General features: G+C 42.1%; 4 non-coding genes across 4 annotated transcripts; 3 read left to right on the top strand and 1 right to left on the bottom strand.

The window, feature by feature from the left end:
* Positions 1 to 6670: 6670 nt before the first annotated feature.
* Positions 6671 to 6742, bottom strand: trnag-ucc (transfer RNA glycine (anticodon UCC)). The gene has a single exon. It is a non-coding gene; the product is annotated as a tRNA-Gly (tRNA).
* Positions 6743 to 8988: 2246 nt separating this feature from the next.
* LOC138226458 (U4 spliceosomal RNA) lies at positions 8989 to 9130 on the top strand. Its single transcript, XR_011184552.1, has one exon. It is a non-coding gene; the product is annotated as a U4 spliceosomal RNA (small nuclear RNA).
* Positions 9131 to 12994: 3864 nt separating this feature from the next.
* LOC138226457 (U4 spliceosomal RNA) lies at positions 12995 to 13136 on the top strand. Its single transcript, XR_011184551.1, has one exon. It is a non-coding gene; the product is annotated as a U4 spliceosomal RNA (small nuclear RNA).
* A 997-nt stretch (positions 13137 to 14133) lies between these two features.
* On the top strand, positions 14134 to 14204 carry trnag-gcc (transfer RNA glycine (anticodon GCC)). The gene has a single exon. It is a non-coding gene; the product is annotated as a tRNA-Gly (tRNA).
* Positions 14205 to 16660: the final 2456 nt, after the last annotated feature.

Here is a 16660-nt window from a genome sequence, read left to right as displayed (position 1 = left end):
GATTCTAGCTTTCTCCCCTTGCAGGCATCGGGCACAGAGGACCTCATGGTTTTCCTAAAAATCTTTTTTTTTTGTGTTCCTTGTTGTTCCAAACTTAATTTTAATCACTTTTAATTAGATATTTTATTAAAAATAGTGCAAAAAATGACTAATTTCACTAAAAATAATGTAATATAAAACTGATGTTTTTAACTTTATTGTAGTGTTTTAGAAACTACTATGTCTTCACAAATGGTTATTTTTCACTCCTAGGAATGAAAGCTGTTGTTATATGATGTTTATTTTCAAATTTTGAAAAAATCAAAGGATTCTAGCTTTCTCCCCTTGCAGGCATTGGACACAGAGAACCTCATGGTTTTCCTAAAAATCATTTGTTATGTTCCCTGGTGTTCCAAACTTAGTTTTAATCAATTTTAATTTGTTATTATGTTAAAAACAGGGTAATAAGTTTCTAATTGGACTATAAATAATGTCATATTGTCTGCTATAAAACTGATGTTTTCATCTCCATTGTAGAGATTCTAGAATCAACTAATAGAGAATTAAAATAAAAAAGGGCATAAGAAGACATTACCAACAACGACCACAAGATGGAGATGTTGTCTAGACATTACCAATAACGACCACAAGATGGAGATATTGTCCAAAGAGGCAAGAAGGGCAAAGCCGCGATAAGGAGATTGCTGTCAGAATGCACATCCGTATCCCAAACAGAATCTCTAGTAAAATATGATCATTTGTGAAACAGGCAAATGAGTGTCAGCTACAATATGATTGCTACATATCTGCATTTGTTGGTTTTTAAGGAGTAAGAGTGCAGGCGGTTTAAACCTGCGATCCAGTGTGTTGAAGTATTTCACAACACTACCCCTAGCACATCAGGAAATAAATCCTCATAATGATTATTGCCCTGGGCATGTACCAAAAAATCAGTGAGCATATACATATATCGCTGTGTTGAAGCTAGAGACACAGAATAAGTGCAAACACATCCTAAATACAGTGTTCCTGCACCTTGACCTCATCCAGAATGTATCGTTTTTTGAAAGCGATTGCTGTCAGAATGCACAACTGAATCCCAAACAGAATCTCTAGTCAAATATGATCATTTATGAAACAGGCAAATGAGTCTCTCAGGTGCCCATTGCTCATTTTCAGACACATTTATGCAATACTTTCACCATGCGTTGAGCAATAGGGATTAAAGATACCAGAGGTAAGGTTTAAAAGTAATTCTGAGGTGCAACACATCAGCAAAACAGCTAGGCATCTGAAATGTGGGGTTTGAGAGCCCTTCAGGGAACACCGTACCCTAAAGGTACCAGAAGTCCACTAGTATAAGCATTAAGTCACTGTCAGCCCTGTTGCAATGTGATTGCTACATATCTTCATTTCTTTGGTTTTTAAGGAGTAAGAGTGCAGGGGGTCTAAATCTGCGATCCAGTGTGTTGAAGTATTTCACAACACTACCTGTAGCCCGTCTGGAAATAAATCCTCATTCTGATTATTGACCTGGGCATGTACCAATAAATCACTGAGTATATATATATATCACTGTGTTGAAGCTAGAGACCTGTATGTAATAATATGATGCTAAAATGTTATTTTCACATGTAAGAAAACCGGCTCAGGGATGCCAAATATGTAATGTTGCCATAGCAAAATTAAATGTAGTGGCTCTCTGAAGGCACCAGTTCTGTAGGGTTTGGGCATTTACTGAGACAATTATTAATTGTAGCAGTAAATCACAAAGTTGATTCTTTTGATGGCTTTAGAATCCAACCATGTGACATAACTCAAACAACGCGCACACACAGGTACTAATACACGAGGATACATTTATTAATACATAAAATATGCATGTAAACCTAACAGATCTTATCGAGAGGGTTATCAGAATACAAAAGATATATATTCAGTCAGTTACGAAGTGTTACACATATCAAGAGGACATACGTTCAGTATATCATTCATTAAGACCGTTTCGTTAATGAACTTGGTTATAACTTCTACATTAGATACTCAAACAAGTACATAACTCTTAGGAATTAAATTGATATCAACTGGTTGGGATAACAATTGAATTCTCGAGCTCCAATGCATTGAAGTTGAATACTCATCCAATCTTTGGGGATTCAGATCTTCCTGCGGGCACAAAGAAACAGTTGCAGGCTGTTGCTGTCCAATCCGCGCTCTCTGGCTCCGTGCCAGGCTGTGCTGTGCGGCTTGCGACGCTGCGCTGCTGATGCTCACTGTGGGCTTTAACTAGCAAAGTTTGTGCACAGGAGAAAAGATGACTGTGGGTCCCAGCAAGTCAGGAAGAGGACCGGTTCGTTTCTGATGAAGAGCTAGTTCTGAATAGTGATTCAGCTGTCCACAGTTCCGACCTGTTCACGAGGCCTGCTGCTGGTGCTAACCTCGGGTGGATCCTCTGGTTATTCTCTGGCAACCTCCGCTCTAGACTCTTAGAACAAAGGAAAGTTCTGGCACTCGGACACACTGGCCGTTCCGTGGTTGTCCGGGCTGAGTCTCAGGATGGTCAGGAGGCGCGCTGCGAGAATGTCCTGCCCTTGGGAGCCTTCTGCTCCTGGGCCGCCCTGCCCTGGAATTCTCCTTTGAATTCCCTTTAGAATTGTTCACAGAATCCTCTGAATCCTCCCTTCTGAATCTTACTGAATCTCACAGGCTCTCTGTGTTGCCTGTTTTTACCTGGAGGAACTTCAGCTCATTGATTGGCTGAAAGTTCCATGGGCATCAGAGTCCCACGTGGGTTACTCGACCCTACCAGTCCCTGATTGATTGATCAAGGTGAGATATGAGTCACTTAGTCCTGACACTTAGTAATGCAGTCCAGATGTCCAACTGGCACTCCCTAGACAGAAAGGCGCCAATGGATGACCATTGATCATGATAGCCAGGCTTAGCTAAGTGCATCCCCCTTTGGGAGCTGTCCTAGGACCTTAAATCACCCTGCATGAATAGTCTCTCTGTGGCTGCACCACAGAGATGAACAGAGAAATGGGGCCTCATTTGGGAAGGCTCAGAACACTTAATTCTGCCTTATTAATAAGCCTCGCCGCTACACACATATATTAATATAATAAATGATTGCTTATGCTTTATAAACAAATCTAATTAAAATAAAAGCTTAAGTTTTGTATTTATCTTGTACCATAGAACATGATTTTCTTTGTATTTCAATCCCACAAAGTGTCCAAATGACGCACTACATGATATAAGGAAGATTATCACATGCATATCGGTATTATCTTTCTTACGAAAATGCATTCCTTTCATTACCTTTTACTTTTTAAAATGAACTCAAATTGTGTATAATGTAATAATTTAAGTAGAATAGATTCTAATAATATAATGATCCAGTGTGTTGCACTACTTCACTGCTTCACTGCTCTATGCCGTCTGGAAATAAATCCTCAGACTGCTTACTGCCCTGGGCATGTACCAATGAATTACAGGAGCACATCTATTTCTCACTGCGTTGAAGCAGGAGACACACAGTCTCTGCAAACACATCCTAAATACAGTGTTCCAGCACCTTTGACCTCATCCAGAACATATCATTTCTTGAAAGGGATTGCTGTCCGAATGCACATCTGAATCCCAAACAGAATCTCTAGTAAAATACGATCATTTGTGAAACAGGCAAATGACTGTCTCAGGGGCCCATTCCTCATTGTCAGACATATGTATGCAATGCTTTCACCGTGCATTGAGCAATAGGGATTAAAAACACAGCAGGTAAGGTTAGATGTCATGTTCTATGATCATTTCTTTCAGCATTAGGGACTAAATATACTAAACGTATGATACTAAAATGTTATTTTCACATATATTAATGTAATAAATGATTGTTTATGCTTTATAAATAAATCTAATTAAAATAAAAGCTTAAGTTTTGTATTTATCTTGTCCCATAGAACATGATTTTCTTTGTATTTCAAGCCCACAAAGTGTCCTTTGATCTCTATTCTGTGGTAATCCACGATGACCCCGTTCTTCAGGTGATTCATCATGTCCTCCCTCGCCTGTTGAGAGGCCACCTGATCTCTTCTGCCGTGGCGTGCTTCATACACGCCCTCTTGAAGTGAGCAGGAAGCTGATCAAAAGTATTCAGGCACATCTTGCACACCAGGGGAATCCTCACGGGTTTCCTTTGAAAATAAATAATACCATCTGTGTATAGAAACAAGCTAAGACTGATTTCTTAAATTATCCTTAAAATTCTCTCTCATAGTTTGAGCATAATGATTTTATTGCATTTATATAAGAATTGCTCATTGCTCCTAAATAAATAATGGTCTCAGTCACAGACTTTCCAATAGAAGCCATTGTGGAGTTCAGCAACTGCAGGTCCTAGAAGTGGGGAAGGAATTTTAAAAGAGAAATTGAATTACAATACAGAAGGAATGGCTGAGGGTTCACTGAAATGTATAAATATACAAATTCCAAAGACTGAGTCCATATAGAAACAACTACTTTTCATTTTCAGTATAAGAAAAAAAAACTATCTTCCAAAGCATCATAAAATTGTCCCTTCTTCCAGACCCTACTTCTCTCTTTTAGTAGTACAGCAGACCTTTCCAGGTGAGCAGATCACAGAGTCCGAAATGAGCTTCCTCCATCAAGCAAAGTACCTGAACATGACTCTGTCTTCATAAAAGCGCCCCTGTAATAAAGAAATTAAATCCAAAATCAAGAGGGCAGTTGCCTACTGAAATACAAGAAGTCATCAATTTTAACCTAGCAACACATTAAAGGCTGCATATATACAAGTGCGATTCTAGAAATGCTCACCAGATTACGTTTTAAGAAGGAACTGCGCCTCAGGTTCCGCCGAGATCTTAACTCGGATGGCAGGATTCAGAGTCCGGAGTGTGGACTGATGGCGAGCGGAGGGTCCACATACTGTGGATCCCTCAGTGATCTTCCGCGTATTCAAACCGCCAGCGTGTGACTCCCCTGTCCCTGTGACCTCATTGCTCTGCTCTCTCCTCTGTGCAGCCGAGCCCGACTCACGGTAAAGTGAAAAAAAAGATGCCCTCAACGTGAGATTTACTCTGGAGCGAGGATAGATGTTACCTTTTTATCATTTAACAGGATGTATGTGATGTGGCGACTAGGTTCAATTTTGTATCCTCTTTAAAAGATTAAGGACTGGGGTGAGCGTGATTTACCACCCTTTCAGCTAAGAACCCGACTTGCGCACCGTTTAAGCTGCATAGACTCGGTCGTTTAACTCTTCTCCGTTAGCAGGGTTAAGGTTAAAGAAAAAAAAAATAGCTGACTCCTTTTTTTTGCCAGCCGCTAGCGCTGATTAGCAAGGCTTGTATTTCATGTTTTGCAAGTTGCATCCATTTTAAGAAAAACAAGTCGCGTTAAAGACAGGAAATGAATACTTGCCTTTAATTAAGTCTAGCCGTAGGCGGGGATCTCCTGTTTACTAGACAGGCGCTTTAACCAACTAAGCCACGGCGCCCCAGGAGTGTTGTCCTTTTGCAGCCACTTGGACACACCACTCAGACACATCTGCATTCGGTGTGTGCTCCGCCTGCTCGCTGAGCAAGTTGCCACCTTTACATACAATAGCAACATCGACACCAAGAGAAAGGATGACAAATGGCTTTTATCTGGAACTTTTCATGTCCAAGGAGCTCAATGTGCTTTCTGTGTACAACAGGGCCACTGAACTCCACACTGGCCACTGAACCACAGCAGTGGCTTGCTGGCTTGACATCTCCCAAGGAAAATGTTGAAATCACATGTGGAACAGGAAAATGACCCTCGAGTACGTGGGGAAAAAAAAAAAAAAGATCATCTGGAGCGCGCCAACCCATGTCCGGACAGCCCAGTTTCGTCGACAAGGTGGCTGAGTGGTTAAGGTGATGGACTGCTAATCCATTGTGCTCTGCAGGCATGGGTTCGAATCCCATTCTCATCGCTCTCCATGTTTGACACGTGTGCCTGTTCGACATTGGCCCTCCTGTTGTTTGCTCCGGTGCTAGAGCCGTACATTTTCTAGCAGTGGCTGAACATGGTATAGTAGGCCAACGTCGGTATCGAGCAGTGACAGTAACAGTACTTACTGCGCCCCATAAGAAATCGTTTGTCCCTGTTCAAAAGAGATTGTGCGATGTCCTGCGGCGTTCGTAAAGCAAACCTTTGACAGTTTGAAAAGAGGAATTTATTCTGCTTCCTGTGCGTGCAGTAGTTACAAAGTTGAACGTCTTTACACGATCTGCTGCAGTTTTCAGTGGGCGGGCTTTGTCAGATGGCTTGAAAAAACGCACTGTGTTTCGGCTCGGGAAACATCATGAGCAGTGTCCTGCATGTTTTCTGTGTATAGCTGTCTTTTAACACATACAGAATTCATTCGAAATCATTGATTTCTCCAATTAACAAGGGTCCCTTTTTGAACCTGCGAGAAGCATTCTTTCAATGTAACAGATTTACTCCGGGGAAAGCCAGCATGACATTGAGAGTAGCTCAAGCTTTCAGCACCCGTATCGGACTGCGTGTATGCAGACACCGCTCAGAATCCCCTGTAAGATTCTCCCTCAATTCCGTTTTTCAGTGCTTTAGCTCTTTCAAAAGGCTTCGCTTTGCTAGTCACAATCCAAGGCTCATGACAGCATTTGAAAACATTCGCCACTGCGTTGGCCGGGAATCGAACCCGGGTCAACTGCTTGGAAGGCAGCTATGCTCACCACTATACCACCAACGCACACCCACAGGAAGCCTGCAGGACACCACCAGAGAATGCTTTTTTTAATTTTTTTTTTATTAAACATAGAATTTACAAATACAAATACAACAAGAGGATCAGAGTCATGTACAAGAGAAAAGAAACGCAGCAGAAAAAAGCATTTAACTACCAGAGGTAATTAAGTAATTATGTGATCAAATTGTATATTTTACACGTATCATATTTTCCTTGCTTTAATATTTCTCAATTATTTATAAACTTTAGTTTCAACATGCATGCGTTTCCTGTAAAAAATAAAACTCAGCACACAGTTTTTCTTTTAACAACATTTCGAGTACCTCTGGCATTCATGAAAAAGACATACACAAAAGCAAATAACTAACTCTAAGACTGTCTAAACTATTGAGTTTTTCAAAGAACCAGAACTATAACAGTCCTTAACACTTAACTACACCATTCCAAACTAACACTAAAGAAACACTAGTATATACTGGTATAACAAATATAACCAAACATAATCATTAACTGAGCAGTCACTGGGAGCAAATCTCCTTCCCGTCCACAAAGGCCCTCGCTCCCACAAAGTAGGCTCTCCTCCCCTCTCTTCTGGCAGCTTCAACCTGGGGCCACAGCTGGTTCCTGGTACTCCTGTCCGCGGCAGACAGGTCCTCTGCAAACCTCAGTTTGTTCCCATTCAAATACTCATTCCCCCTCGCCGCTCGCCACAGCATGTCCCTCGCCGTCCTCTTGGTGAACTGTATTATAATCGATCTGGGGCGCACTTGCCCAGACATGTTCGCTCTCCCGAGCCTGTGAAAAAAGTCAATGGCCGATATTACGTCCTCCTGGTCCGGCAGGGTCCTTTTACAGATACCCTTCACTGTTGCAACAAGGTCCTTATCACGTTCCTCTTTAACTCCAAATAATTTTAAATTCCATCATCGACGGTATCTATCTACATCGTTCACTTTCAATTCAAGTTCTTTAATATGCTTTTCTTGTTTGGTATTTACTTGTTTAAGAACTTTTACTTCACTCTTTAAGTCTTCAACCTCTTTAAACACACAGTCCATGGACTTTTTAAGACTTTCGATTGCGACTGTATTAGATCAAATCATTTCCTTCAGCTCACCCATGCTCTGTGCCATCATGTTGAAGATGTTGGTCTGGAGCTCCTCCAGCGTCAGGTCGCCCCTTTCCCTCTTGGCTGCCGGGGTTTTCACAGGTGTGCTGGGCAGGGACTCCGGCTCTTCCTCTGGCAGCTGAGTCTCACTTGGGCTGCGAACGCTCGCGTACGAGCGCATCTCCAGCACTCTTTCCACGTCCCCTCCAGCTGCTTCACTTTTCCCTTTAGTTGCCATCAATTTTCTTGTAGTGCTATACATATACGATTGAGGTTTCTTAGACTTCTCCTTCGAAGACCCAGCACTTTCTTTTCTTTTCCCAGTGTTACTCATATCGAAATTCTTAAACCTAAAAAAAATCGTTTTTTTTTCTTTCAATTATAACTGAAGTTTAAACAAGTAGTGTTTAGTCCTTATTTTTCTGTAGTCAAAAAAAGCAAAAATTAACATTCAGGTCATGAAAAACTCAAAAAAAATCCTCAAACACTAAACTTTACCTCCCACCTGAGTGTCATCTTGAACGCCCCTACCACCAGAGAATGCTCACGATTTCGGAAGCTGTCTCCGGGACGTGCTGATTCCACACATCCTGAATAAATCATGATATTGTTAGTTGCTGTAGCTAGACGTTCAAATGAGTTTCATGGCCAGATGGACTGTTTCCTCCAGCGGTATAGTATTGCAGTGAGACAGCACGATGCCTGCAAGACTATGTCACGCTAAACGCCACAGATTGTGTTTGTCCGTTCATGTCAGTCATCCTGCAGCCACGGGAAGTGGGACACAAACATGCCGCAATGCTTTCAAGACGTTAGGATTTGTTTGTGCAACATCCGAGAAGAGTACTTGTGGCTTGAATGTGAACTGTACGTGCCCGCCCCCTTTCCTCTGTAGTGCATGAGTTCCTCCCGGCATGCCCTTCGTCATTGTTCTGTCATCTTGTATTTAAAGGGTTGTATTTCTGCTGCTGAAAAGAATCAACGGGTTTCTTTGTTCCCAACGGAGCCCTTGTCTGTCATGAAATTCTTCAAAACCTCAAGCTAGAAGAAGACGACAAATATGAAGCGTTACAGCAACGACATGCCATGAGACGATCGATAACGATTTCCATAGGATCCCCGCGGTTGCCTGGCAACCGTCAGCTTTGCGCAGTGGCAGTATCGTAGCCTGTGAGGTTTAGCCGAGGCGGGATTATTGCTAGTTGAAAACTTTTCCCAATACCCCGCTTCCGCCGGTTTGCAATACAATCGGCGAAAGCAATTTTTGACAGTCTCGTTAGAGACTGAGCAAGGTGTTTAAAGACAGATTTGGTCATGGTGACATCATGGTAGAAAGAAGCGAGCTTGTTCCCAGTGGGCATTGATTCGTCGAATATACGTATATTTACGGTGAAATTACGGCTATACGTATATATACGTCGCCTCGAAGTATAATCAACGTCGAATTGCAACCGTAAAATTGACGACATTAACAAACGCATATATAACGTCGAAAACACATCTAACACAGTGCCTGAGGCTTTTTACTGTATGTATCGTGTGTGCCGCAACTAGGAGTATACGGCACTCTGCACAGTGTACGAAGTAAATTATTTTCGCAGCAATTAATTTACACGTGTATAATAAATATAGTAAATATAATAAATTAATTACTGCGAAAATAATTTACTTCGTACACTGTGCAGAGTGCCGTATACTCCTAGTTGCGGCACACACGATACATACAGTAAAAAGCCTCAGGCACTGTGTTAGATGTTTTTTCGACGTTATATATGCGTTTATTCATGTCGTCGATTTTACGGTTGCAATTCGACGTTGATTATACGTCGAGGCGACGTATATATACATATAGCCGTAATTTCGCCGTAAATATACGTATATTCGACGAATCAATGCCCACAGCTTGGCATACAAGGGTTTTGCTGAGGGGGTCTTGCCACCTGCCTGAAAAAAAACAGTAAAATGTTTGAGTGCCTATAGAGTTTCTATTTTTATTTTCTTGACAAAAGTCCCCCATCAGTGCGCGGTGCCCGAGGAAAAATCTGTAGGGGGGTGTCTGAAATTCTGAGGGGGGAGTGATATTTCAGTTGAAACGGAGCTGTACGGTGCAGCTACCCAAATGAAATCTTGCAGCTATGCCATTGATTAGTGCTTCATGATAGAAGATAACGACTAGCAATCTGGTATTTGCGATGAAGTTCAGTTTCACATTTTTCGTCACTCTCAAGGTTTGTATTGCCTGGAGCGAAAAGTACCATAAGCGTTCATTTTTGCAGCTACATGGACGTTCTGAATCGTTAAGAAAAAAATGTTGTAAAACCAACAGAAAGCACAGACTGCTATAACTAGTCCTAGTTATATAACGATTTTAAGTATAATGATAAACTACTGCAAGGAATCGGTCCACCTGAGCAAACAGGATCGTAATGTTGACACTCAATAATATGCGCAGTTCCTGGACGGATAGCCCTTCTGCCCATCAAACAGACTGAGTGACTGTTCGTGTCATTTAGTGTTGTCTGACCATTGACAAAGTACAACTATTTTTTTAGGGTGCAAATTAAGTTAGGTAAAACTTTTTGCCCAAAACTGAAGGGGCGACATTCCCCCCTCCCCCCGTGATGCCAGGCCTGTCCCCATCCTATTCCATAATGTCATTATATATAATACCATACAACAGTGACCGATCCTTAATATTTGCATGCGTTAAAATTGCACATCAGCTCATAGCAGCGATGTATTATCAATGTTAAATTTCAACCATAATATCGACAACATTAATAAACGCATACGTTGAGAAAATATCGAACCCAGCATATTTTCCGGTTATATACCACAATGCATTGCTAGTATTCGTTGGTCACCATTTTGGACACGTTTTTCAAACGTAGAAGTATATCCGAAAATATCTCAGCAATCCTCTTTTGACGAGTAAGTATGAACAATAATAATACTATCTGAATACATACAGATCTTTCTTAATATTATTTTGATTAAAATAGTATGTGAATAAGCAAAAAAATGGCACATAAAATAGTGTGAATGGGGAAGATGACACAAAATCGTTTTGCCGTTTCTCTTATTCTTATTCTATGTTGTACTTTCAAACTTTGGGTACTCATTAATTAGGACAGACTTTATTGCTCAACTTCTATGATGCAAGCCAAATTTTATACATTTATTTCAGCTTTGAGCTTAGTAAACCGTTCATTTTTTAGATTATACTAAAGAAGATATTAATCATCATTTATTTGGGAAGTAATATTATATAATTTTCTCCTAGCTGCGGTGCTGAAGTCCCACCCTACATCAACAGAAAAAGAAATAAAGGAGCACGCAATGTGTTACTTGAAGAATGCATATGCAAGGCAGGGGGCCAAGAGATCTGGACTCTGAAAATAATAGGTTTTTGGTTCTAACTGTTAGGACAATTAGACAGGGTTTGCAAATAGTGGACAAAAATCGTCTTAACTTCCATTGTAATATTTTATATTTTATGTAATATTTTTTTCTTGGAAATATAGAAGTTGTACATTTTAAAATGTATATTTGAATCAAAATGTGGTTTTGAGTTAGTGTGTTAATGTAATTAGTTTTGTGTTTGTCATTACTATACTGTATATTGCCATGTTACCAGAATTTGTAGCTGAAGTTTAAGACTAGTTGTGTTTTTTATGATTATTGCCCATATGTTGATTGTTGATTGATTGTATACAATGTATAATTTGAAATACATATGTTTCAGGTGTGAATGTGTATTTTCAGAATACATTTCTAAACCTAATCATTGGCTTGTTTTACTTGTTTCTACACCTATAAAATCTATCTTTGATGTATAATAGACCTCTACCCATATACGTATAATAGACCTCTAATGTTATCCGTATAATAGACCTCTAACCATATACGTATAATAGACCTCTAAAGTTATACGTATAATAGACCTCTAACCATATACGTATAATAGACCTCTAAAGTTATCCGGAACTCCAACCATATATGTATAATAGTCCTCTAAATGTATCCGTATAATAGAACTCCAACCATTTATGTATAATGAACGTCTAAATATAGACGTATAATTGACGTTTTACTTTAGACGTATATTAGAATTTCATTCTAGACGAATTGTAGACCACATTTAGACGTATAAGATATGCGTTTAATAGACGTATATTATACGTCTTTTGCCCAATGGGTTACGTCTCAACAGAAACGCTCTTTAGCTCTTTCAGCGTTATGCAGAGACCATCGTCTGTCGAGATCACTTTTGAGTCAGCGCGAAACGCCGTGTGCTGTCAGTTTGATTTCATATTGCTCGTAGCGGCGCCCGGCTTTTGTCTGTCAAACGTTAGGTTGCGCTTCTTCATGCTGCATCGTCGGCATGAGTGGAGCTTTATAAACGTCTGTACTTACTGCGCCCCATAAGAAATCCGAGCTGTTTCAAAGACTGCCCAAGAGCTTTCCTTTCACAGAGGCGCAACGATTAATGATGGGGGAAACAAAACACTGGACTTATTATATGCCAATGCTAAGGATGCATATAGTTCCACAGCCCTTCCCCCCCTTGGCAGATCAGATCACAACCTTATCTTGCTTACACCACTATACAAGCCTATTGTCCAGGCTGTATTTGATTACCAGATGGACTGTTTCCTCCAGCGGTATAGTATTGCAGTGAGACAGCACGATGCCTGCAAGACTATGTCACGCTAAACGCCACAGATTGTGTTTGTCCGTTCGTGTCAGTCGTCCCGCAGCCACGGGAAGTGGGACACAAACATGCTGCAATGCTTTCAAGACGTTAGGATTTGTTAGTGCAAAATCCGAGAAGAGTACTTGTGGCTTGAATGTGAACTGTACGTGCCCGCCCCCTTTCCTCTATAGTGCATGAGTTCCTCCCGGCATGCCCTTCGTCATTGTTCTGTCATCTTGTATTTAAAGGGTTGTATTTCTGCTGCTGAAACTAAGCAACGGTTTTCTCACAACTCCGTTTGTTCCCGACTGAGCCCTTGTCTGTCATGAAATTCTTCAAAACCTCAAGCTAGAAGAAGAAGACGACAAATATGAAGCGTTACAGCAACGACATGCCATGAGACGATCGATAACGATTTCCATAGGATCCCCGCGGTTGCCTAGCAACCGTCAGCTTTGCGCAGTGGCAGTATCGTTGCCTGTGAGGTTTAGCCGAGGCGCGATTATTGCTAGTTGAAAACTTTTCTCAATACCCCGCTTCCGCCGGTTTGCAATACAATCGGCGAAAGCATTTTTTGACAGTCTCGTCAGAGACTGAGCAAGGTGTTTAAAGACAGATTTTGTCATAGTGACATCATGGTAGAAAGAAACGAGCTTGTTACGTCTCAACAGAAACGCTCTTTAGCTCTTTCGGCGTTATGCAAAGAACAGCGACTGTCGAGATCACTTTTGAGTCAGCGCGAAACGCCGTGTGCTGTCAGTTTGATTTCATATTGCTCGTAGCGGCGCCCGGCTTTTGTCTGTCAAAAGTTAGGTTGCGCTTCTTCATGCTGCATCGTCGGCATGAGTGGAGCTTTTTAAACGTCTGTACTTACTGCGCCCCATAAGAAATTGTTTGTCCCCGTTCAAAAGAGATTGTGCGATGTCCTGCAGCGTTCGCAAAGCAAACCTTTGACAGTTTGATAAGAGCGTAAATAAAAAGGCGATTCCTGCGTCTACCACTAATGTAAGAGCTATTTCAAGTGCGGCGTGGTGCGGCTTTTCAAGTGCTTGTGGGCATTTCTCTGTTGTTGATTCTTTTTTTGTGTGTAACAAAGTGGCATTTTCATGTCCGGACGGGGAGACTTTATCATTTCGATATGAAGCCACCTTTAAGTCCTCTGAGGCGTGTCTGTCTGCAAGGCTTGTATTTTGGAAATGTTTTTTTGAAACGGAGAACGACTTTGAAATAGGCTTCCGCCGGCGCCCCGCGATCCAGGTAAGATTGTAGCAAGAACGCAGCGGCGGTGGGGCTTGCTGTAGTCGTGGCCGAGTGGTTAAGGCGATGAACTAGAAATCCATTGGGTTCTTCCCGCGTAGCTCCGAATCCTGCCAACTACGTTGTCCACCTCCTGTCGTTGTGTTCCGGCTCAAGCAAAGAAGCGCGCCTCTTTGCTGTTCCTGGTGGTTTTAAAACACCAAATCGCTTGTACCCACTGCCTTGGAAATAAATTCTTCAGCGTCCGCGAATGGCATTTTGCAGCTGGAAGCATGTCGACGCTTTTTGCACAGAGCACCAAAAAAGCGTCTTTTTTGAAAGCCCAGGCACCGAGCATTGGTGGTTCAGTGGTAGAATTCTCGCCTGCCACGCGGGAGGCTCGGGTTCGATTCCCGGCCAATGCAGTGGCTTTTGCAGCGAGCGGCTCCATCACTTGCATCCCCTTGCAACTCGCAACTGAAAACCCACTGAAGCTAAGCAGGTGTGAGCCAGGTCAGTACCCGGATGAGGATGAGCTACAGGGAAAAACAAAGCTTCCAGCTGGAAGCGGTGTTAATGGTGCCGGCGGGGGTGCGCTCACCCTGAGGTCTGTGCGGGTCCCAATTCCCCAGCATAGTGACGGAGACGCTGTGTTGTAAAAGGGCGCTGTCTTTTGGATGAGATGTAAAACCGAGGTCACAGCGCTCTGTGGTCATTAAAAATTAAAAATGACCACCAAAACCTTTGACAAAAGCTCTTGGTAATTGATGGTCTTCAATAATGCTTCTCCTTTAGGTACATTTTAAATCAGCTGACAAATGCTGTGAAATGGGGGGGCACTTCAGGCCAGTGTAGGATTTGGGTTACAAGAACCATGAAACTGCGTGAGAAAGCCCTGTTGTAACAGAAGGAATAAGGTTCTTGATCCTGAGATGAAGTAAAACAGATGAGTTTATTGCATGCAAGGAACAATAAAGCCAAAGTCTTGTTTCCCGCAAGAAACAACAAAACCGAAGTATTGTTCGATGTGCCGGTACAAACTTTTAGGTTATATAGTCCTTGCTTGCTGCTTCAGACGTCATTCGATGTTATTGTAAGGGGGGGGGGGGGGTTATGGTATTTGGCCAGTTAAGAGGCCCTTGCTAAATGGTCAGTTTAAGATTATGCCCCCAGGGGGTTCCTTGCTCGCATCCGGAATCCTTATCAGTTAACCCCCTTTCCTGCCATAAACCCCTGTTGCTTAGAAGTCTAATTTTCAGGCAGAACTGACTTAAGTTATTAACCCTTTTAACATCTTGTCTCTTACTTCATTCCCCCCTTATAAAATATGGCATACATCAGGACTGTCTATTTTTACAAATACAATGTCAGGGCAGATCTTTCCTTTTTAGATGTACAGGCATGCATTACCATGACATTGTGCGTTCCACGGTTACAACAAGGTGTTATTGATGTTTTTGTACAAGTGATAGTTACAATTTTACACATAAAACAATCCTAATCCTACAAATACATAAAGTCCTACCCCAGGACCCAAACGCAGACCTCAGCCATGTGGAGATCTATCGTCAGGATCTTGGAACAGCAATATTGACCCAACTCCGATTATAATTTTTTGGCTGAATAGATATGCCAACATCTGGAATGTATTGATACCATATCCCCAGTAATGCTCCTCAGGCCTAACAAGCACACTGTTGGTCTTAGGAAGCATCAGACACAGAAACGGTAACAACATCCTTCTTTCTGTTCACTCAGTCTCTGGTGCCGTGGGTCGGTGAAAGTGTGATGCGCGGATCCAGCGATCTCATCCTGTCACTCAGATGGCACAATCAGTAGTTAGTGGCACTTGATATGGTCCCTCCCAGCAGGATTGCAACGTCTGGCAGGGTATCTTTTCTTTACCTACACTCACTCGCCAGGTTTCCGGTCGTGTCTCCCCTCTGCTGGAGGTCCCCAAGCGTCCGGCACCTGTTCACAAGCCCTGTGCACCGCTTCAGTTAACAAACCTACAATACTTTAATAGAGAGTTAGTTAATTCATCAGTGCGTTAGCCAAACTTGGCCTCCAGGGAGTTTCTTTGGCTGCCCGTGATGATCTCAAATGGGCTCAGTCTCACAGTTCCATTTGCTCCAGCCCGCAAACCGCACAGGACTGCAGGTAGAGCATCTACCCACGGTGTCCCTTCAGTTGATATTTCCTTAGTTGGTCTTTCAGACTGTGGGTGATGGGGGCAATGTGACTTCCAACTTACCCCTAGTGAGGCAATTACAGCCTGGCACACCTTCCCAGTGTAGTCTGCCCCTAGATCAGTATCCAAGGGGCAGGGCAGTCCGTACCACGGGATCATCTTTATCATACACTTGGGTATGTGCCAGCCCACATCACATCATCATACAACCCCACATTCTTTACACATTTGTTCTAACCACTATTAAACATCTATTAAAGGCCTCAACCTGAATTCTCCCTTTTCCCCAGTAGAGGTTTCACAGGGGTCTCAGACTCCCGCCCTCCCAGTGCCGCTCGTCTGGCATCTGCATCTGCATGGTTGTTACCTTGAGTTACTGGAATTCTTTATTTATTGTGTTATTGACACCTTACTCAAGCTGCTTCTGTCGGCAGCTGTAAAACTACAAATCAGTTCAGAGACAAGCCCAGTATTCTTAACTGGAGTCCCTGCCGTTGTGAGAGAATCTTATTTCTCCATAGCCATCCAGAATTGTGGCCTACATGCAACAAATACATACATTATATACATATACAGTAACCTTTTAACATCTTTCTTTTTACAATCTTCCATCAGTGCTCTTAACTGGCTTGCTGTGCTGAGGCAGTGGAGGGGCATTTTCCGATTGTTAGCACCTCGAATTCTGTTGTA

Source organism: Lepisosteus oculatus, unplaced genomic scaffold (assembly GCF_040954835.1).
Source record: "Lepisosteus oculatus isolate fLepOcu1 unplaced genomic scaffold, fLepOcu1.hap2 HAP2_SCAFFOLD_137, whole genome shotgun sequence".
NCBI classification, from domain to species: domain Eukaryota; kingdom Metazoa; phylum Chordata; class Actinopteri; order Semionotiformes; family Lepisosteidae; genus Lepisosteus; species Lepisosteus oculatus.
This window is presented reverse-complemented; position numbering and strand designations above follow the sequence as displayed.